The sequence below is a fragment of the Anguilla anguilla genome, chromosome 14 (assembly GCF_013347855.1).
Source record: "Anguilla anguilla isolate fAngAng1 chromosome 14, fAngAng1.pri, whole genome shotgun sequence".
Classification (NCBI taxonomy): domain Eukaryota; kingdom Metazoa; phylum Chordata; class Actinopteri; order Anguilliformes; family Anguillidae; genus Anguilla; species Anguilla anguilla.
The window spans coordinates 29,800,426-29,823,076 of record NC_049214.1 but is presented as its reverse complement, the minus strand read 5'-3'; the positions used below and the strand labels follow the sequence as shown (position 1 = coordinate 29,823,076).

Below are 22,651 nucleotides of genomic sequence, written 5' to 3'. Positions count from 1 at the left end.
TTAGTTATGTGAGCTGGCGGAGTGCTTGCATACTGTAACACACACACCTGTCACCTGTCACCTGAGCGCCAGCGTGCCACTGGCACACAGGGAGTCTCGCCCTTTTCAGTCCACCCAGTTTACATGCCATCGTAACACACAGACCGAGTTAAACTTCTAAAATGTTATTAAAATGTTATAAGCATATAAGCACACCTACTGATTATATATTTCTTTATTTATTTACCTTTTATTTTTATATAAACTGGGAACTAGGAAAAAGAACAGGGCGTTCAGTGACGAGCTAGGGAATCATTGTGGGTAGGGAATGCAAGGGATTGTGCAGGAAATATTTATTTATGCCTACGCTGCTAAAACACCCGATTTGGCACACGCTATTAGACCGTGAGCGCTGCGCCTCCATCCACTGCAGACCGAATTCTTTTCTTCAGTTTCATTTTCAAATACTGCAACTTAACACCTGTTTTGGCAGGGCATAAAGAACTGACTTCTGAGGAAGACCCGCTGTGTCCATTTAGAAGCCTACTGAGCGTGCTCACACCGTCTCCAGGACAGAGCAACTGCTGAGGGAGGGTTTTAGGCGCACCACTGCCCCACACACTACGCTTTGTACTGGATGCGCCTCTCCAGTTATCTAGGCCCACGCAGATTATACCTCCTGCTTATGTGCAGGCACACTGTGGGGCCAGGAGAATAACAGGGAAAGTGCATCTGCCACAGCCGCCATATCATCAGGCTCACAGGATGAGTGGCTAAGGGATAATGATAGTCTCAACTGCTTTCGGTCAGATCCTGTTAGTGTTTGTGTTTCGCCCTCTCGTGTTCTTTCCCTTGAATATCTACCGTCCAGTCGCTAGAACCAGACACACACTCCCGTGGAATTGTGGGATCTTTTCCGTGTTGTTTCCTCTCTCATGGAATGGGGAGGGGGCGGGGTGAGAGTTAAAGGTGCGTGTGGTGGGTAGAGGCTTTCGCAGACTCCGCCCTGTCCCCGGGGTTCAAGGGCGAAGACGGTCACCGTCCCAGCTGAGGCTGCTCTCTGTCCCACGTTTGCGCACTTGCGCTGCCTGTCGCTGCGGCTGACGCACTTCCTCCCGGTTGCCGGGAGACGGCGCGACTCCGGGGAGGCGGAGGTGGCGGTAGCGGTCCTGTTGGCACGGTTTCGCGGTTTTGTTTGTGCCGCTTTTGAAGTCTGCACGTCCTGGAGGCCAAACAAAGGGCTGGGGGGGGCAGCCTGCAGGACCCCGAAAATAGCCGTCTATCATGTGCCGGAGGGCTCTGACGAGCGCCGTGCTCTCTTTGTGTTCTGCGTTTACACGTCTGTAGCCTTGCCTGTGACCCCGGGGCCTTGTGGGACACGGACCCTGTCACAAGGTAGCCCATCCTGCTTACACACGGGTTCCAGTGCGTGGCTCGTGACGCATGCACACACGCACGCACACTCACCAGCCAAATATTTTAAACACTTTACAAATATCCCTTAGACACCAACATGATTCTAGCATATTTTATACACACAATTTCACAAAAACATATATATTCTTCAATTCAGAACAAAACTCTTTTCACATGACTGTACATTTTGGTTAGTAACTGTTTCACTGAAAATTTTCAGGGATCTGTAGGAGTGCCTTACTGATTTTGCCAGAAAATAAACAGATAAAGTATTTAAGCTATGTAATTGATCCAGGTGATCTGATGCGGGTGCAGCCTTTGGACTGATTACACAGGCCTCGATTTGGCATCAAAACAGGCAGGGATCAACAAATCATTTTTACAGTTACATGAATTGCTGTGTACGTGGCATTTTTTCATCATAAAACCGGAGTGAGAGCTGCTTCTGCTGCGACAGCCGATTCACTGACTGGATTACCAGAGAACTGCATTGAATGAAGCAGCCTACCCTTGCTTACAAAGTAGATAGCTAGCTAGCTAACAAACAAACCCAACACAACAGACTCATATCTGTGCTAACCATAGCTAAACATGCCATTAACCCATAATACAAGACATTCATTCCAGAATGCAAACAGGATATGAATTACACAAATAAAACACAAAACAGTTAGCAGCTAATGATGGTGGTTTTAAACACTGTTAGGCAACACAGGCTTTTTTCCCTCACTGACCATACATTTGCAAGTAATTAGCTAGCTTGCGGCAAGAAATCTGGAAGTTCATAAAAAAAGTGCTCGCCTACCTCAAAAATGGTGAATGTCTGTTCATTCTGGATTCACTTAAGTCGACGAATGTGTTTAGACTTACGTTAGGCCAGCCAGATTTGATCTAAGACAGTGTTGACAGGCACAGATAGCTATAATTGGGTGCTCTCATATATGTGACAGTGATTTACCATCACCGTCCATAAGCTATTCAGCATTACATCCACATAAATAAGTACATATTTCACCAAAAACAGTCGAGAATATCCAGGAGGAAGCGCCCCCCCAGTGTAATTATCGAAGGGTCATGACCCTTTGCCCCCTCCCCACTCAACACCCGTGGACTGGTATGAAGACCTGATCAAGGTCAGTACCCCCTGACCGTGTCTCCCGGAGAGGGTTTAGACAGGTGGGCTTGTGTTCGCACACTCCTGCCACAGAAATAAATAAGAACATTTCCATGACTCATCTGGACTTTGGCAAAGGGAGGCAGATGAATGGATTAGTCTACAAGGACTTGGGGGGGGCAAAACCATTTCAATTCAGAAGGTGAATTCAGGTGAATTGAAATTCAACTGTATTCATTGAAAAAAAAAAATCCTCATAGAAAATGATGAGGATTATTTCCAATTCATGGACTGAATTTCCTGGGTTGACTGAACTGAAACGGAACTGACTGCCAGGCTTGCGTGCCGCACACCGTCTAGATCACATCCCTGCTCAGCTCTCCCCGGCATTTCAAACTTTATTGATTAGTTCTGCCGCGCTGGAGTTCTGATTAATTACACTTAAGCTGCGCGAGCAATCAAACCTCACGCTAATTGGCTGCTTTGAGCGCAGGTGTCAATGGCAACGGCTTCCCTTTTTTAAGACTCCCCTTGCCTAAACGGACCCGTTCGGGGGAAACGGACGGGACGCGCGTCGGGTAATTAGCGGACTCGACGCTGTAATGAAGGACGTTCCCTTGATTGCGTGAGAACGTTTCCTGGCCGCCGTCCAACGCGGGACTGCGCCGTGAGTCGCCAGCTCGCGGTCCGCTCCGTGCCGCTGGCGTTGGCGTCGCCTCTCCCAGCCCAAACCCGCCAAACCGCCGCCCGTTCTGCACTGACGTGTAGGCTCCGAAAAGCCATCTGCCAATTTCTTCTCTCTTCCCCCTTTTTTTGGACGTTTTTTTGAAGAAAAAAAAAGTGTCAATTTAATACAAACATACAGTTTGAGTCCTGAGAGGTAAAAAAAAAATAAAAATAGCGGAATGTTCCGGAACAGACATGCATATCTGTGCTTCCTTGGCAATTTGTTTGTGGTCAGAAGCCAGCTGGCTGTCTCTTTTCGTTTTTTTTTTTTGGCTTTTCCCAAAGGGAACGCGTTAAGGGCACTGGCTTGGTTTGAGCTTCTTTGGCAGACATGTTACGTCACTCTGGTCTGGATTTTTAAAATCAGCCCACCAGCCCTAGTGTACACTCCAGAGGGGTGTTCTTCATACTGAAACACCACTTAAACCAGCAGAAATTCACTTCTGCTTGAGCGTGTGCAGCTACTGTAGCACTGCAGCACTCTGTTCCCCGACTGTCAGGAAAATGACGCTGTTACACTGCCATAATGAACAGCAATATCAGCAGCCATCCAGTCAGGTTCCTGTTTCAAACATTAGATTAATGCAACCAAATTCTTTAAAAAAGGAAAAAAAACCCATCTTGTCTTCACTGAATAGCAATGGAAGGTCTGTGCTGTATAACAGTGGTTTTCAAACTCAGTCCTGGAGAATCCCTGCTCAAATAATGTAGTTCAGCACACGTGTTTAAGTTATTTCAAGATTTCTTCCTAAAACTTACTAATACAATGCAGGTTTTACTCACTATAATTTGCTTTGTCTTTGAATTCTTCATTATCTACCGCATGGTCACATTCTGTGGCCAGGTGTCGACACTTTCACCAATTAGGAGCCTATTGATTCACCTTCTTTAATTTGATCAGTTAAAAAGTCTTATTCTTCATGGCACTTCTGACATAATGTGGCCTAACAGGGTAAATAATTTCTCAAAACATGAAAAGTGTCTAATTACATTAAAGAAACAGATAGTTAAATTCTGGGATTGTGATTGTGATTGTGGTATGAACAAACGATCAGCATACACAGGGATCCCCCAGGACCAATTTTGAGAGCCACTGCAATACAAGGCTTCCCGATTGATGACTCCGTATCCCCCACAATAAACACGTCTACTTCTGCTCAACCTTGTCAGGCCACACAGACTATAATATCAGCGGATGACCTGGGACAGACAGGGCCTGGCCTGGGCAAAGGTATCAGTGGAACTAGTTTACCCAGGATAAAAGGACTGGTCACTTGAGACCTCTGTCATTTCTTTGCATCGGGTGGCAGCAAAGTGTCGGGGGAGGGGGCGGGGCTTGTGACTCAAGAGATTGCAGGATCAAATCCCAGGTGGGGTACAGCCATTACCCCCAGGAACAAGATACTTAACCTGAATTGCTCCAGTAAAACATTCAGCCGCATTGGTGAATAGTTTATATAAATGTTAGCTTTGTAAGCCACTGTGGATGCAGGTGGCTGGTAAGCAAACAGATTTAAAACATCTTATGAAAGGGGATGTAGTTTTGGGGATAAAATATGATTATTGTCCATTAATGTATATGAAAGAACAGCCACCACCCCTCTTCAGAAAACACCCTAAGTTGAGAACAATACTAATAAAAAATGTTCTGTACAATCACAGTATTTAATATTTAGCGCATTATGGAGTATTTTTTTAATGTGCATACATGAGAGGATTAAAAAAGCAGTGCTTAGATGCTTAGCCAAACAGGGTAACATAATGCTTAAAACATTATAGATGCTGTCAGTTATTACATTTTATTAGACATCATTCATTGATATAACCGTGTACAGCCATCTACAGAGCAGGTTTGGACCCGTGCTGAAATGCCACAATTCTGGAATGGATGCCGCAACCTTCTAAACGCAAGCTTGGCTCCTGCACACAGGATTCCGTTTCAGATCCATTCAGACGGCCTTAAATGCGCAGGGAACATGATTACAGCCGAGGCTAATCAGGAAGGAAGAGCAGGAGACTCACAAAAGTGTTGATCTTCAGTAAAATCAGAAAGCGAGGGTTCACTTTTAACATTTCACATTTACCGCACACTATTTTACATCCTCTTATCTTATTTTTTGGTTCTTGTCTACAAAGTGGTGGTGGGGGAAGGGGGGGGGGGTTATATTTTATTTTGAGAGAAAGAGAGAGCCATTCTGTAACTGCTGGAAACTGTTTGGGGCATTATCTTGTGTGCGTGTGTGTGTGTGTGTGTGTGTGTGTGTGCGTGTGTGTGTGTCTGTGTGTGTGTGTGTGTGTCTGTGTTTTCTCACTGAAACCCACTGTTTTGGGGAGTGATGCTCAGCTGTTTGCCATGAAGACACTTCAATAAATAAATGCGCTCATCTCTGTTGTGGACCTCCCCTAGTGTTCCAGTGTAAACACTAACCGCCCCTGCCTGCTGTCCCGCCCCCCCCCCCAACCCCCCCTCACACACACACAACCCCCCCCCACCCCCACCCCACACACACACCCCACCCCCCAGGTTGTGGATGCACTCTCTTCTTGAGCAGAGGATCTTATCTCACAAAGCCCACTGAAGAGGGGGTTCCCCTCCCACCCACATACGCATCCCGAGAGAGAGAGAGAGAGAGAGAGAGAGGACTGGAGGAGCAGGGGGTGGGTGCTATTTAAATTTCTGCTTTGTTCCTTCAACACACACACACACACACACAAACTTTTACACTCACAAACATGCACACACACACATGCATGCGCACACACACACATTCACACACACACACATTCACACTCACAAACGTGCACACACACGCATGCACACTCACACACACAAGCATGCATACGCACACACACATGCACACACACACACACACACACACACACACACATACACACACACACCCTCCTTCCCTCCCTCCACTCCCACCAAACCCTGTGAGAGCAAAACACAAACAGGATCCTAGTGGGAGCCGAATGAGTGGGGGGTAGGGGGGCCTGGGAATGAAAGGGTGGGGGGGTCTGGGGTGGTTTGGGGGGGGGGGGCCGGGAGCAACTTCCTGTCTGGCTCTAGAATGCATCCCTTTGTTGCGCAGGGCCTGGCTGTGGAGCCGGGGGTCACCCGGGGAACGCAGGGCGAGGAGACGGTCATTTCTGATGAGTAAGGCGAGGGGCGGAATGCGTGTGAGCCAATCAACCCGCCGAGTCACGGCCAGAGCGCCACTAGCCGCTTCCAGGAAGAGAAGGACTCGTAAAAAGTGATTATGCTGCGGTGCGGAGCAGGGTGGGGGGTGGGCGGGGCTGACGCGGAGCTCCCATCTCCAATCTTACGAACTTTCGTTTTCGAAGAAAGAGAAAGAACGTGTTTACTTGCCGTTCTCCAGTCTACGGCTATCCGTGGAACATGGAGTCGTCCGGACAGCGTTTTTACATTTTTTTTTTTTTTTTGGTATCCTATTGTTTTGCAAAACAGGTCCCTCATTTGCGTTATTCCCCCCCCCACCTCGGCTCAGAGGATGAATTCTGAGGCCTCCGCACCAGATAAAGAGGGTCACTAAAGCGGAGAAGGGAACCATGGGTAACGGAGTGAGTCCTCCTCCGAGGTCTGGACGTTAAAGGGAACTGTGCACTGGAGTGCAGGTAGCTGTGAAATGTTCGGTGCGCGCGCGCGGGAGAGAGAGCCATTTCCACGTTAAGGCCTCCTGTCCAGGCCACATGCGCGTGTAATTACGAATGTTCCACAGACACCAGGCCCCCTTCCCTCTCTCTCTCTCTCTCTCCTTCCCTCCCTCCCTCCCTGCACATTTTATCTGTTTTTTTCTTCAGAACAGAATGCTACACAGAGAGGCTAATCTCTCCAGAGTGACACAGCTAACAGAGGTAAACAACTATGCTGTCCGTGTCTCGTCTATCTCTGCTCTCTCTCTCTCTCTCGTGTCTCGTGTTGACATTTTACTGGCTCTCCGTGTGTGTGTACGCGTGTTTGAATTTCAGTTTGTAAGTACATGATTGTGTGCGGGTGAGTGTGTGTGTGTGTGTGTGTGTGTGTGTTTTGTGAGTGTGTCTGAAAACAGCCAGGTTCAGTTTTTCAACAGAGCTGAGAGAGCAGGGTGACTCAGAGGCAGCTAAGAATTACAGCCCAAATTAGTTTCTGTTTGGGAGGAGTTCCGGATAATACACACTCACGCGCACGTACACACACACACACACACACACACACGTACATTCTTACTTACTCACATCATATGTACACTCACGCACGCCCACACAAAGGCACACACACCTTGCAATCACTCACACACACACACACACACACACACACACACACGCGGGTGGACACACACACACACGCGGGCGGGCGGGCGGACGGACACACACACACACACGTTGTACAAAACATTCAGAAACCAAGGTTAACTTCCCATGTTTTTCATACTACGATTCTGCTGATTCCCGCTGTGCTAGTTTTGTCTGTTAATACTTTACTGCTGCAAGCAGATACTGTTGAAACCAGGAACTGGCTGGAGCAGTCAGTATGTGACTCATGATGTTGTTCAAGGAAATGTTTCTCTCTGAAAGTTCTTTTTTAAAATCCCTTGGCCTTATTTGGACAGTTTGTGCTTGTTTAAACTCGTCTCTGCGCTTTTTTGTACTGTATGTTCAAGCTTACCAAAGGAACAAAAATGTCAAGTTCTCAAGAGGCCATTTTGGCCCTTACAGATAGCTATGAACATTTCTGCTTTATTTTCTCCTGTAACCAAACTGGGTAAAAGCACTGGCACTTACCTGCAAGTTTGTAATAATAAATATAAGAAAAAATTCCAGCTCAACTTTCTATTTAAGAGGGAAAAATAAGGAGAATTCGAACAAGGAAGGTCTCCACTCTGAGCTTACATAAGAACTATGGTTTAGTCACCTGTTGCATAGTGGCACCTGGTGGCCTTCAGTGGTATAATGTTTTAATTGTTGGAGAGGGCTGCAGGATGGCTCATTCTGTTCAGACAGTGGCAGCAGCCCTGCAAGCCAGTGCATTAGCGGCTGTAGCACCCCTTGGGGAGGGAATGATTTTAATAAGAGATTTCATTGCACGCCAGTGACGCCCCCTGGTCAATCAGGCGTTCCCTGCAGAAGGTCCACAGGAAGTGTCCTCTTACTCAATATCTGTGTGAATCCGGTTTACTGTTGAGTGAAAAGGAAGTAGCGGCTGTCAGTGACAGAGAAGGTTGCAGGGATGAATCTGACTTATGAGAACAAATGGCCTTCAAAATTGGAGAGAATTTTAAAAAAAATAAAAAATTCAGTCATAGAGACCAGTCATAGAGACCGCCCTGCAGTGTTCAATGGTAGGGTTCCAAGCCCCACCCCCATTATGTAAAGGAGCCAATCAGTGCATAAGACCACAAGTCAGGCCCTAGATTCTCGGAATGTGATTATCTGATTGGTTCCCGGTGACAGTTCATGGCTCAACAGCACATCTCACTTTCAGGAGTCAGAGTACCCATTTTTCAATCAATAATTCCAAAGACCAATTATTAATAGTCCATTCGCGTCAACACACTTACTTAATCGTTCTGAAATACTACCTCCTTAACTACTCTCTATGCCTCTAAACGAAGTGCCATACCGCACAGTCCCAGAGGACGTAACTGCGTTCAGTTTACTGTTTCAGCCCAACCTCTCCAAACATTACTGCAGCACCTTACGGCAGTGTTGCCGTGCAACCCCGGTTACTGGGGAAACGCCGCGACGCTGCCTCTGGCTGATCGGGCAGCTGGTCCGTTATAGTTAATCAGGCTGGGAGGAGCTGTTCATTGCCCACTGGTCTGACCTGGACATCTTTTGATAAAGGGCCTCTGCTATTAGGCCTTAAAAATGCATTGCTGGAACAGGATTTTGATCTACCTTAAACGCAGCAGCAGCAAGCAAAGTCATAGGTGTTCCTGTATTGTGTCTGGTCACCATTAGGGAAAGAGAGCAAAGCCCTGCTCACAAGCCCTGATCATAGGTTCAAACATTTGCTACATTATTAGCAAACAGTGTGTCACAGCTGTGAAATGAATGGTAAATGGACTGCATTTATATAGCGCTTTTATCCAAAGCGCTTTACAATTGATGCCTCTCATTCACCCATTCACACACACACTCACACTCACACACCAACAGTGAAAGGCTGCCATGCAAGGTACCAATCATCTTGTTGGGAGCAATCAGGGGTTAGGTGTCTTGCTCAGGGACACTTCGACACGCCCAGGGCGGGGGATCAAACCGGCAACCCTCTGACTGCCAGACAACCGCTCTTACCTCCTGAGCTATGTCGCCCCCCTGAAATAGCCGCTGGCTCTCCTCTCCTGAGTAGTACTGCATGGCCTGTTGGGTTGGGTGTACTGCAAATCCTACACCACCTTTACAAACTATCTCCACCACAGTACTGATGATCCTACACCACCTTTACAAACTATCTCCACCACAGTACTGCTGATCCTACACCACCTTTACAAACTATCTCCACCACAGTACTGCTGATCCTACACCACCTTTACGCTCTATCTCCACCACAGCACTGCTGATCCTACACCATCTCCACCACAGTACTGCTGATCCTACACCACCTTTACACTCTATCTCCACCACAGTACTGATGATCCTACACCACCTTTACAAACTATCTCCACCACAGTACTGCTGATCCTACACCACCTTTACAAACTATCTCCACCACAGTACTGCTGATCCTACACCACCTTTACGCTCTATCTCCACCACAGCACTGCTGATCCTACACCATCTCCACCACAGTACTGCTGATCCTACACCACCTTTACGCTCTATCTCCACCACAGTACTGCTGATCCTACACCACCTTTACGCTCTATCTCCACCACAGTACTGCTGATCCAACACCACCTTTACTAACTATCTCCACCACAGTACTGCTGATCCAACACCACCTTTACTAACTATCTCCACCACAGTACTGCTGATCCTACACCACCTTTACAAACTATCTCCCCACAGTACTACTGATCCTACACCATCTCCACCACAGTACTGCTGATCCTACACCACCTTTATGCTCTATCTCCACCACAGTACTGCTGATACTACACCACCTTTATGCTCTATCTCCACCACAGTACTGCTGATCCTACACCATACACCACCTTTACGCTCTATCTCCACCACAGTACTGCTGATCTTACACCACCTTTACGCTCTATCTCCACCACAGTACTGCTGATCCTACACCACCTTTACGCTCTATCTCCACCACAGTACTGCTGATCCTACACCACCTTTACGCTCTCTCCACCACAGTACTGCTGATCCTACACCATCTCCACCACAGTACTGCTGATCCTACACCACCTTTACGCTCTATCTCCACCATAGTACTGCTGATCCTACACCACCTTTACGCTCTATCTCCACCATAGTACTGCTGATCCTACACCACCTTTACGCTCTATCTCCACGACATTTCATCTTCTCTCTCTCATACACAATGCTGTCTGTAGGAGGCTGCAAGAAATGTGAAAATGGGAAGCAAAAGAGAGAGAACGGAGGAAGAGAGAAACAATGAGAGAAAAAGAGTGAAATGGAAAAGGGGAAAGGCGAGATGAGGGAATGAGGGACCTAGGAATAAAGAGGGATACTGATAGGTGGAGGGAGAGAGAGAAAAAGCAAAAAAGAAAAACAAAGAGTGTGTGGTCAAAGAGAGAAAAAGAGAACAGAGAATGCACAAATAAAAGGAAGAACAGCAGCGATATAAACATCAAGGAGAAGGAGACAAGAGGAAAAGGAGAGAGAGAAGAGAAAACATGTCGTAAGGGAGAAGGAAAAAAAGAACAGACAGCACAAATGAAAAAGAGAACAGGAGTGACGGAAAAAGATGCACGAGAGAAAGGGAGGGAGGGAGGGAGGGAGGGAAGGGGAGAGAGGGAACAAATGAAAAAGAGCAGGAATCAGCTGAAGGGGTTTGTAGCCCCAGAGCCTGGAAGGGAGGATCAATAACTAATTTCAGAGCTAAGCTCCAGCTGCACTGCTGTCCGATACGCGCTGGACGCTACCAGCTTGCCTTTAGCTCAAATAGCTGCAGTACTCCCTCCCTCTCTCCCTCTCTCTTTCCTCCTTTCTCTCCCTCCAACCTCCTTCTCTCCATTTCCCCCTGCTTCTCCCTCCTCTTCTCTTTCCCTCCCTCTCTCTTCTTTGTCTTTCATGTTCAACCTCCCTCTTCCCCCTCTTTCCCTCCCTCTCTCCACCCCCATCTCTCTCAGGACCAGGGCTGCCTTTAGCCGGATCAATACACACACACAGGCCGCGGTGCGTGCGAGAGAGGAGCTCACTCTTACCCTCCTTTCATTCCTCACAGAGTGAGAAGAGACAGATGCCACACCCCTGCCAAATTCACCCAGAATGCTCAACTGTACAATCATTATAAAGTCTGGGACTACACATATGATCCTAACCCTACATATAAAAATGATTGTGGTTATTATAATGATTTTATAAATCATATAATGTGTTTGACTCTTCTGCGTAATCACTTTTCTCACAGAATCCTGATGTTCTGTCAAAGCATTTAACACTCATGGAGAGACACATCACAAAGAGGAACGTAGAAACGAGGAGCAGCGACACTTGCACAATGACTGAGGAACCGAAGCACCTGGACGTCGGAGTTATCCACGGTGTTACTGTGCTATGGGACTATTACACTGTACTTCTCCTCTCTGACTGTATGCTTTGGCAATGCAGACATACAGTGTGTTTGTCATGGCAATACATCAAATTGAAAGAAAAACAATGAGGCATGTTTAAGCTATGCTGGTTTTGCGAAGAGAACAATGTTTTAGTTGGAATGCAGCCCTACAGCCTCCGACCCCTGAACTTTGACCTCCCTGGTGTCCTTCCAGAAACCCTGGGACTCAGGTTGTGGACAAGCGAAGAGACAGGGGCCATACCTTGTCACAGAGAAAGCATTTCAGATTCCTGAATGGGTATGAGTGAGAGACAGAGAGAGAGAATGAATGAGAGAGAGATAGAGAAAGAGAGAGAGAGATAGCGATGTTTCACCAGACCCAATCATTCTTTCATGTTTCAAAATGAAATAAACAAAGCAAATATGAAACAAATGACAGTGTGCATAGCAAAATATACCAACTATTGTCACTTTAGTCTCAGTGGAATTCACTTATCTAACCAGCAGAATGCATTATTAAGCAAAAACAGAAAAATATATTTAAAATATATTTGGGAGTACATCTATATATTCAAATATATTCTCCACATATACATACATTATTTGTACGCATATAAATGAGTTACAGCGCATATTTTCACTGCCCTTTGACAGGGGGAGCCCGACATCCATGGGCTGAGGGGAGCCAGCTGGGGCAGCAGCTACTGGGGGCACCCGATCTGGGCACCCCTCCCTTCCATACCCACCTCTCATCCTCCACCCCTGCCCCCCCGAAATGTGCTGTGTAGCTCATACAATGTACTGCATCGCTGAACTAGTATGGCATGGGTGCTTTTGTTCCATCGCAGCGTTAAAACAGTTGATTCTGCTAATCAACTAATCTGAAGTCCTCGATGGAGACGCTGATTGGGCGATTAGCGGAATCAGGTGTGGCAGCGCTGGGTTTGAACGAAGCCATGGCCCTGTCTGGATAAGATTGAACACCTCGCGGCAGTGGATCATGTTTGACTGACATATCGCCAGACTGCACAGTCATTAGCACTCACACCAGGACCCCCCAGAGGGCGACCGTTCATGGTGCCAAGTCAACAATGGCTTGATGGAAAATTGATGGGGTTACGATGTTTTTAGTCAACATAACTGCTGGCGATATGTATACATATATATCCCCAAGGCTAAGCATCCATCCCCTCCACCAGCCTGCCATCAGATGGACTCTCTAGGCTAGCTTTAAAAAAAAGAGAAAAAACCAGTGCAGCCCAAAGCGCAGTTGGTAACATGTAGGGAGCTCATGAATAATTAATGATAAATGTCTGATGTCATGGTTTCAGGATCCCTGGCAGCTCAGAGCATGGGGAGTGGGGGTGGGGGGTTCTTGGTAGATTCTGTTTGAGGACACCCTCAGCTGGCCGTGGGGGACCCCGGGGAGTCTGGCGTGGTAGACCGAGGCTGACCCCGCGCCCTCAGCCACGAATCCTCCGCCCCGCACTTCCAGCGCTTGGCCAGTGGGTGGTGCTGTTGGGCCCAGAGCGTCCTGCTCTGCACCGCACTGCTCAGGGAAAGAGCCAAGCAGACAAAAGCCGGCAGAACCTCCGGGCGTTTCGTCTGTCTGGGAGCCCAGCGAACGGTTTAACACAGCACTACACATTTACCGGACAAATCACAGGCCGCAGAGAGAGGGAGGCTGGGGCGCGGTTGGGGGAGGGTGGGGAGATAATGAAAGCAAATAGGACTCGTTTTAGAGAGGGGCAGGATTTAACAAAGTTGTTCCATTTGTGTCTCCTCCTCCGTGCCTTCTGGGACCAAGGCACAAATTTCTCATTCCTGATTCCGTATTTTATTTCACCGGTGTAGACTTTTAGCCATACATTTCTCATTTTCTTTTTTTATGGGGCGATATTGAATTGTGCTTTGGTGTGTTCTTGGGCGGTATGAATTTGTGTTTGTCCATCCACTAGAGCAAAAAAAATCATTTTTATTCCCTTTATTAAGTTGGTCTGTTGAGAACATTTACGATGACGACCAGACGTAACAAGCAGTTGAAAACAGTTGGAAGATAATGCAAGAGGACACAAAAAAAAGGCTTTTTTGAAAAAATAGTGAAACAAACAAAATCAGCAGGGAGCACATTCGAAAACACAGTCCAACACATTGGAAAAATGATACAGCTTAATGAATAATAGTTTTTCTTCCAGAGATGGACAAGTAAGAATTAATCTTTACCCGAGGGAATGTTTAATTCATAATTAGCTTCATTTGCTAATTTTAGCCCGCAGACTAACGTTAGCGATTGAAGCAAACAAAAATGACTGCCAAAGGGAAGATGCAGAGTGGAAAAGTAAGATAGGAGTCATTTAGTTGTTATAATTCATCTTAATGAACATTTGCTCCAAACTTTAAAAAAAATCTCAAGCCCATCTTAATTCAATCAACAAAACAGAAAAAACAAAATTTTCAATTAAAATTTTTTTTTACAGCAGCTGCATAAGGGAATACAGTTACCTGTGAAAGATCTCCTTGTTGAAAGCATGGATGTTGTGTGAACTCATTCACTGAGACGTGGGACTGAGGTAGAAAGAAACAATGTGTTATTAAGCAAAAATGACAATATGCTTGCAAGTACTGTAAAATAAATTTGGAGAAGCACATTATACACAAATGTACTCAACTATTCCAGTACATTTTTCAATATATGGCACTATATATTTTGTTGTGTAGTTGTGGCCCTCTCTATTCTACCTAAAGAGCTCAGCTCTCTGAAAATTGAATGAGAAAACAGTGGGTTTTAAACCCAGAACCAAAACTGCCCATTGTCCCAGAACCCTCTGCTGTACCACAAAATGCCTTATGGGGCCCAGCCAATCACCAGTGCTGTCCCAGAACCCTCCACCAAACAGTGTTCACTGGAGTACAGAGAGCAGAGTGTGCGAAGAGAGTGTGCATCAAACCATCCCTCTCAGTCCTCTCTCTCCCTCTCAATCCCTCTCTATTAAATTGCATGGTGCTTTATTGGAAGGATAACCAAAGCATCCACAAAACATGCCAAAACTGAAATTCGCTATACCGTTAAACACACAGTCATACCAAAAAGCGTAAACTGTAATAACAGAATGTAGGGAGTAAGTTAAACTGATAACTAAAAACTGTATGAAAATGTGTGCTCTAATAGATAATCTGCGTATAACTATTTGTACATTTTGAGACCGTTCGATGCCGCACAGGATTAGTTTTCTGTGAGTCTGTTCTGCTGCATGTGGTCACATATTCACTGCCAATGGGCCCTTCCAGAATTATTGATCTCTCTCTCTCTCTGTCATACATCAGATCATACATTGGATAAAGCATGTGAAAGGCAAATAAAATGTACTACTGAAAGTAAAATTTCAGTAGGGCAGCTTATGCTGTCTAGGAGCTGTTCAAGTGTGTGGACGAGCCCCGTGATCCGGTATGAGATCAGGACAGTGCCCGTGCCGGCTATGGCCAGCAGCCGCACACGGCCACACGTAATTAGCTATGGCACCAACCAGGGAGGCCGGGTTCTCCGTCAGCGGGAAGTCTGTGAATCATCACGCACCAGTAACCCCTCTGGTCAGTTAGGGGTCACACGGTCTCCCTGCACGGACTGCGCGTGAAGTCTGCGTGGAATTAAGCACAGAGCGGAAAGAAGCAGAGACACGCTCGTCTGCGTTTCAGAGCAGAGGCACGCTCGTTTGCGTACGCCCGTCTGCGTTTCAGAGCAGAGGCACGCTCGTCTGCGCACGCTCGTCTGCGTTTCAGAGCAGAGGCACGCTCGTCTGCGTTTCGGAGCAGAGGCACGCTCGTCTGCGTTTCGGAGCAGAGGCACGCTCGTCTGCGTTTCAGAGCAGAGGCACGCTCGTCTGCGTTCCCCCAGTCTGACAGAGGGGGCTGCAGCAGTGAGCAGGAATGCTCACAGAGTGGGCCTTCCAAACCGGGAGAAAACAGGAGAGGAGGGGGAGGGGGAGGAGGTGAAACGGTCAGGAGAGGAGGGGGAGGGGGAGGAGGTGAAACGGTCAGGAGAGGAGGGGGAGGGAAAGGATAGTGCTGGGTCTGGAGACGGGACAATCAGCGACTGCTTGTGTCCTCTCTCTCCATCTCTCTTCCTCCCATCATCTCCATCCCCATCTCTTCATCTATCTGTATTTTTCTCCCCGTCTTTCCCTCCTGTTTTCCTCTCTATTGCACAGTAGCTGTTCCCCTCTTTTCACCCCCCCTCTCTGTTGCTCTCCCTCTATCTTTCTCCATTTTCCTCTCCCTCCTCCCTTCCATCTCGGTCTATGTCTCCCTCCTTCTCCCTCTCGATGGTATAGTTTGGGATTTAATCAGAGAGAGCTGGGCAGATTAGAACAGACAGCAGAGTGAGCTTGACCTAGAAAAGAGGCCTACCAGCCAGGGAGGGGCCAGGGCCTGAGGGAGGGGGGGGGGGGGGGTGGAGAGATGGAGAGAGAGCAAGAGAAAGAGAGGAGGAAGGAGGGGGTATGTAGAGAGGGAGGAGGAAAGGGAGAGAAAATAGGAGGGAGAGGGAGGGAGGAGGTTCGCAGGAGAGAAGGAGAACTCAAGTGTAAAAGGCAGAGAGAGGGAAAGAGAAGGGAAAAAAGTAAAAGGGAAAGATTGATAGAATGCGAAAGGCAGAGAGGATAGAAAGAATGAGAACGAAGGCAAGAGGGAAGGAGAGGGAGAGAGGGAAGAGAGATGAGGCAGTTATGCAGGCGTGTTGTGGTAGGAAAGAGGAGGGGAAGGGGCTTATGTAACTTGCTGTCCTATTTAATTCAGTAAACACACTGTGCACACACACCAGTCCCTACTCTCCACTTACTCTCCACAGTCAGGACCAAAATTACACACACAAGTCTCCTTTCACTCTCCACAGCTGCTGCTACTGCCACTGCCCACCGGCACAGTGCGGTTAGAAACGTTGAGCTTCGAGGAGAGAACCTGCAACACTGAACCGTATAAGAGCTAGAAAGGAAACAAGATCACATGATTCCATTCAACCCTATTCATTCTGGTACTTCCGCAAGTGGCACCAACGCAAGATGGCCGCCATGACCTGGAAATGTTATAACCAATGAGTTCTGTGATTTATTTTCTATAATTTTTCTAAGTGGTGTACAATTCATCGTATTCACTCACAGCTCATTTAGGTACGAAAAGCTCATGCTGTGGTAGTCAATAGAAACAGGCAGTAACATTTAACGTCTCTCCTGGATAAAATTAAAATAAATACTAGGTTGAACCGAAAAGACGTTGGCACACCAGGTGGTCTGTAATTGGTTAAGAACAGATCAATGAGATTTGTAACAGGGTCATGTGACAACTTAAATTCCCCTCGTTAGGCCTAGTAGCTTCACAGCTTCAACACGCATAATATACTCTAAGTCAATACGTGATAAAAACCTAACCCCATTGTACCTTCAGTTTTGTCTCCAAACCACCGCAGTACATAAGGTAGCTCGAAAATAGCCTATACCAAATTAGCTAGCTAGCTAATGTTAGTTATAAAATTCACTACCTTAGCTAGCAAGCGGAAATTGTCATTGTGTTTTTATCTTGTGCACAATAATAAAATTTATTTAAAAAAAAAAAAAGTCTATTACTCGTCAAAGCTTCAAATGCTTTGACGAGTAATAGACTTTGACGAGGACAGACTTCTCATTTCAAGTTAAATGTTGTTACATTACACTATGTAGCATATATTATTTACTTAAGGGGCACATGTTGCACACATAATAAGCAGACGCTTTACTAGTACGCAGCTGAGTTAAAAATGTTTAATTCCTTCACAATTCACAGGAATTCCGTGAAAATACACATAAAACAACCCGGTCAGAAACGCGAGTGTTGTTCGCAACGTTGCACATTTTAAACAGGCTGTGTTGTACATGTGTGCATCACATTCCTTCCGCATGCCCACTGCTAGCTATCGTAGCGATCCCAAGTTCAATCACTTCAATAACGTATTTACTTCACCGTAAGTATCAAATACACAAATATATCACATTAGTTACTAGGCATGCATAACAACACTTTCATAACTTAGTTGCGGTCACCAATTACTTTTCTCACCTGAAAATATACGTAAAACAACACGGTCAGAAATACGTGTACATTTCGCTACATTGCACATTCTAAACTGTTGTACATACCAGGACCCCTAGGTGGTTCCCGATGGGCGCCTGTGCCATGAGCCAATTCACTCATACGCGATGCCTATAATAATAGATGTGCCTGAACATCTTGCCTGAACCAATACTGAATAATAAAATGTATCAATATGCCTGAATACAAATATAACAAAATAATAACAAAATGATTATAACAAATATATTACATGGGGGGTATCCTGTTTCCCAATACAATAACTCATGGTTCCCACATACAGCATCTAGCTTGTTGGTAGAAAAGACCATTTGGCACCTCCAGCTACTACTTCCATAACTGCAAGCACCACCACTACTGTCAACACCATCAGCACTATGACCACTATCACCACCACCACAACTATCATCATCACCACGACTACCACCATCAGCACTATGACCACTATCACCACCACCGCAACTATCATCATCACCACGACTACCACCACCACCAGCACAATGACCACTATCACCACCACCAGGACTATTGTTACCACTACTACCATCAGACCACTGTGCAGGGTTAAACTTTCCTATACAATAACTTTATTTGGATGTCCCGCCAAACTAGATTTGCCCCCACCCAGAAGGATTTTATGGCACTTAGTTGCTTAATTATATAAGCAACAAGCTATACTTTTGTATTCATAATTTCTTTCTTTCATGTGTCAAAGTGACAGACAGACGACTGCCATTTCGCTGCACCCCTCCCCCACTCCCTCTCCCTCTCTGACAACTACTTTCAATTCTGCAGGTGCTTACCATACTTATTGGAAGTATGACTATGATATTTTAACTAACATCCTTCAGCAAGCAAATGTTAATCATACCCTTTTATTGTTTTTATACACTTACTGTATGTATTTTCTCTGAATTATAACCATTATTCTGCTTTGAAGTGCGTTAAACTGCTTGTTTCTGAAAGCTATTCTGTAATTGTAATACATTCTTCTTAACAACAACAACAACAACAATAATAATAATAATAATAATAATAATAATAATAATAATAATATCACCACAGTATGCATATTTTAATGCTGACTGTGACTGCCTGGTGTATTGTTTACTGAACCGTCTTCCAGGTGTAATGTTCACTAAAGCACTTAGATCATATATATATATATATATATATATATAATTTTTGAATTTTTTTATTTTTATTGAGTGCAAATATAAATGGGAGATAATGATACACTTTATACACAGCATAGATTGGTAGACTGGTAGTGTATTATTATTGCCATTAACTATTAATACCCTGTTCAGTCTCTCTCTGCTCCATTAAAATCAGCTTCAAAAAGGTCAAGTCAAGTGCTCCTGGCAGTGTGCTTTCCAGTGTATTTAGGATGTGAGCAAGGCTTGAGATTTGCCCCCGTTAAATCTGAACAATTAAACTTAACTTTGCCTGATCCTCCCTATCCATACACACGTATATATATATATATATATATATATATATATATATATCACATTCCAATTATTTGGCAGACACTCTTATCCAGAGTGACAAATACTATTAAAGAATATTTACCTTGTTGATGTTCTGCTTTTTATTATTATGTTATTTTTATTTAGTGCTATATTGCACATTGCACAGCACTTCGAGAAGCAGGCCAGATATGAATGTTATTATTATTATTATTATCATCATTATAGTAGTAGTACTACTAGTATTATAAGTAGGAGTTGTTGTTATAGTAGTGGTTATGATAGTGAGAGTAGTATTAGTAGTGCTGGCATGCATTTAGATGCCTTTTAGTTCCCTAATATTAATTCCTAATTTAAACATAAGTTTTCCTTCTCATCATGAGACATTTAAGGCACATGATGGGCACTAGGGTATCTGTGTGAGTGACAGTTGCATTAGATACCTGCAGTGCCTCAGAAGAACAGTTCATATCAGAAACTCACCCTGGTTCATTTTAAGTGCTGCGTTTCTAGCATACGTGCAAGCCATTACTCAGTTTCAGTTCCAAATTGTATTTAGGCTGGACAGGGGCCTGCACCTCAGGCTTTAATCTGAGTTATTACTTCAGCCTTTATTGATAACACGCGTCTCATGCCATAACCATAATCAATAATCTGTCCCACAATGCACCTCATGCATTAAGCTACTCAGATAAAAGGAATACTGCATCTTTTTATTCTTGCCATGAGTTTTTTTTTTTAACATATGGTTGTATGTTTTTTTCTGGATACTGGATGAGACGTCTGGATCAATCACCTAATAATCAGCTGTCAATATTTATTTTAACACAATTTAAAAACTTGTTGTCGTAAGGAATGGGTATGAAAGGACAAAATATGATTTTAATAATTAATGGATTTTTAAACAAGGAATATTCAAATATTAACATTCAAATTCGGATAAATATTTTGAATATTTTTAAAAGCATGCATACTAAAATAAAATGCATAATAAATGTATGTTAACTTCATCTTGATACCAATTACCTGTAAATAACATTTAAAAAATTCATTATTGGCATAGCATGATGGACATTATATCATTATATTTAAAGCAATATGATTAAGCTTACACTAAAAAATGGAATTTAGTAAAACACTACTGATACCGTTTGAAAAGATCATTACAAGAATGACAAATAGTTTTTGGTAAGACAGCATATCAAGTCCATTAGATCTTCGGGTGACATCATAAAGTCTGGTTTTGCAGAGAAACATTTACTTACAGAAAGTCGTATTTTTATCTTTTTTTGATGAATATTCTCCCCACACAGGCATACTCTATACATCTGCACCATTTTATGTCATTTTTATTTGACAACATATATTAAATTTCTGGAGTATTTTTATATTTTATTTCAGTTGTAGTGTAGTTGGCTCAGACAGTTTTTGTGTACAATAAAAGATATTTTGGATACATACAGCGGTTTCCGATTCCCTACCAGCTATATAATGTCGAGTATCAGGGTATTCAGAGGTTTGTGGTCTAAAGCAAGAAAATACACTTCAAGTAACTCCAAAGCAGCTTTTATAATGAGACCACACAGCTTGTCGGATATTTTCTGAAGAGAATTAAAAAAAAATGTTTTTAACTTAAAAAGGTGATCAAGCTACACTCCCAGGAGAACAGGGTAGTGCAGGTCCTCTGGTGACCAGCTCTACATGCCTTTTACGGAACTTACGCTTATCAAGGCTATGAATAAGTAGCCAGTTCAAGTATTTAATGCAATTCCCAAATTCCATACAAAGTCCAAAAAGCTTTTCAGACTTCAGAAGCTACCGATAGGAGATTAATCTTGCACTTCCTTAGCGTTACTTGTCAGGCTCATAACTTTACAGAACTATGAACCAGACAATGCTGGTGAGCAATGCAAATAAATGTCTTTCATTTTTTTTAAACAATGTTGTTGAATAAAATATTTTGTGCGTCATAAATGTGTTGAGTTTCATGTGTAGGTAAAAAGTAAATATGCATTCAAATTTTAATGTGTAAAAGGTACACCCTGGGTGTGAATTTTAAGAGGGAAAGTGGGGGGGGTATTTCCCTCCCAGGGCTCATGTTGTCCCCTCCCCTGCTTGACGGTTTTTCATCCCAGGCAAAGATGGTATTATTAACCCCCTCTGAGTCTAGTCTCTCATTTTGAATGCGTGTTATAATAAATCCCAAATAGCAAATAAAAGTTAATACTTTTATACTTCTAGTTTATATTATAACCTTACCATTGAGGACACACTTCCCCCACACCACCCCAAGCCCCTCCCCTTCCATACCCCTGGTCCATGATTGTTTACGTCACCCCCCCATATCCCTAGTACCACAGTCTGCAATTGGTTCTGCTCCTCAACACGTCTCAACAAGCCTCCCGATTCATGATCAGTTCCTATGTGAGCAAAATAGCAAAAACATTGGGTGTGTCAAAATCAACTGTTTGATACATTGTTAAGAAACAGGAATGCACTGGTGAGATCAGCAATAGCAGACAACTTAGTAGACCATGGGAAACCACAGTAGTGAGTACTTTCAATTGTGAAGAAAACCCTTTTCAACTATCAGACACATCAAGAACAATCTCCAGGATCTAGGCAAAGATGTGTCAAAGACGTAAAGAGGCTACACCACCAAAACCTCAGTGGGTTCACCGCACAATTCAAACCACGGGTAAGCCTCGAAAACAGAACAGCCCCGTTAAAGTTTGCTTAAAAAAACGTAGAGTTCTGGAACAAAGTCCTATGGACAGATGAGATGACAATTAACCTGTGGCAAAGTGATGGACAGGGAAAATGCAGAGAAAGAAATGGAACTGCTCATGATCCAAAGCACCCCCCGCATCTGTGGAGGAGCTAGTGTTACGGCTCGGGTGTGTTTCGCTGCTATTGGTACTGGCTCACTTGTCTTCATGGGTGATGCGACTGCTGACACCAACAGCAAGATGAATTCTGAATTCTCAAGATGAATTCTGCCCCCTACATTCATTCCTGCATGGATCACTCGATAAGGATGTAAATACCGTCAAATTAAAGCTGATAGTCTGTGATTTAACCTCATATTCTTTGTTTTATTTCAAATCCAATGTACTGACGTACAGAGCCAAT

The 22,651-nt window shown here is 44.6% G+C and overlaps 1 long non-coding RNA gene across 1 annotated transcript; it reads right to left on the bottom strand.

The window, feature by feature from the left end:
* Positions 1 to 979: 979 nt before the first annotated feature.
* On the bottom strand, positions 980 to 18,101 carry LOC118212343. Its single transcript, XR_004762204.1, has 3 exons — positions 18,015 to 18,101; positions 14,433 to 14,495; positions 980 to 3,316 (listed from the first exon to the last, which is right to left on the bottom strand). It is a non-coding gene; the product is annotated as an uncharacterized LOC118212343 (long non-coding RNA).
* Positions 18,102 to 22,651: the final 4,550 nt, after the last annotated feature.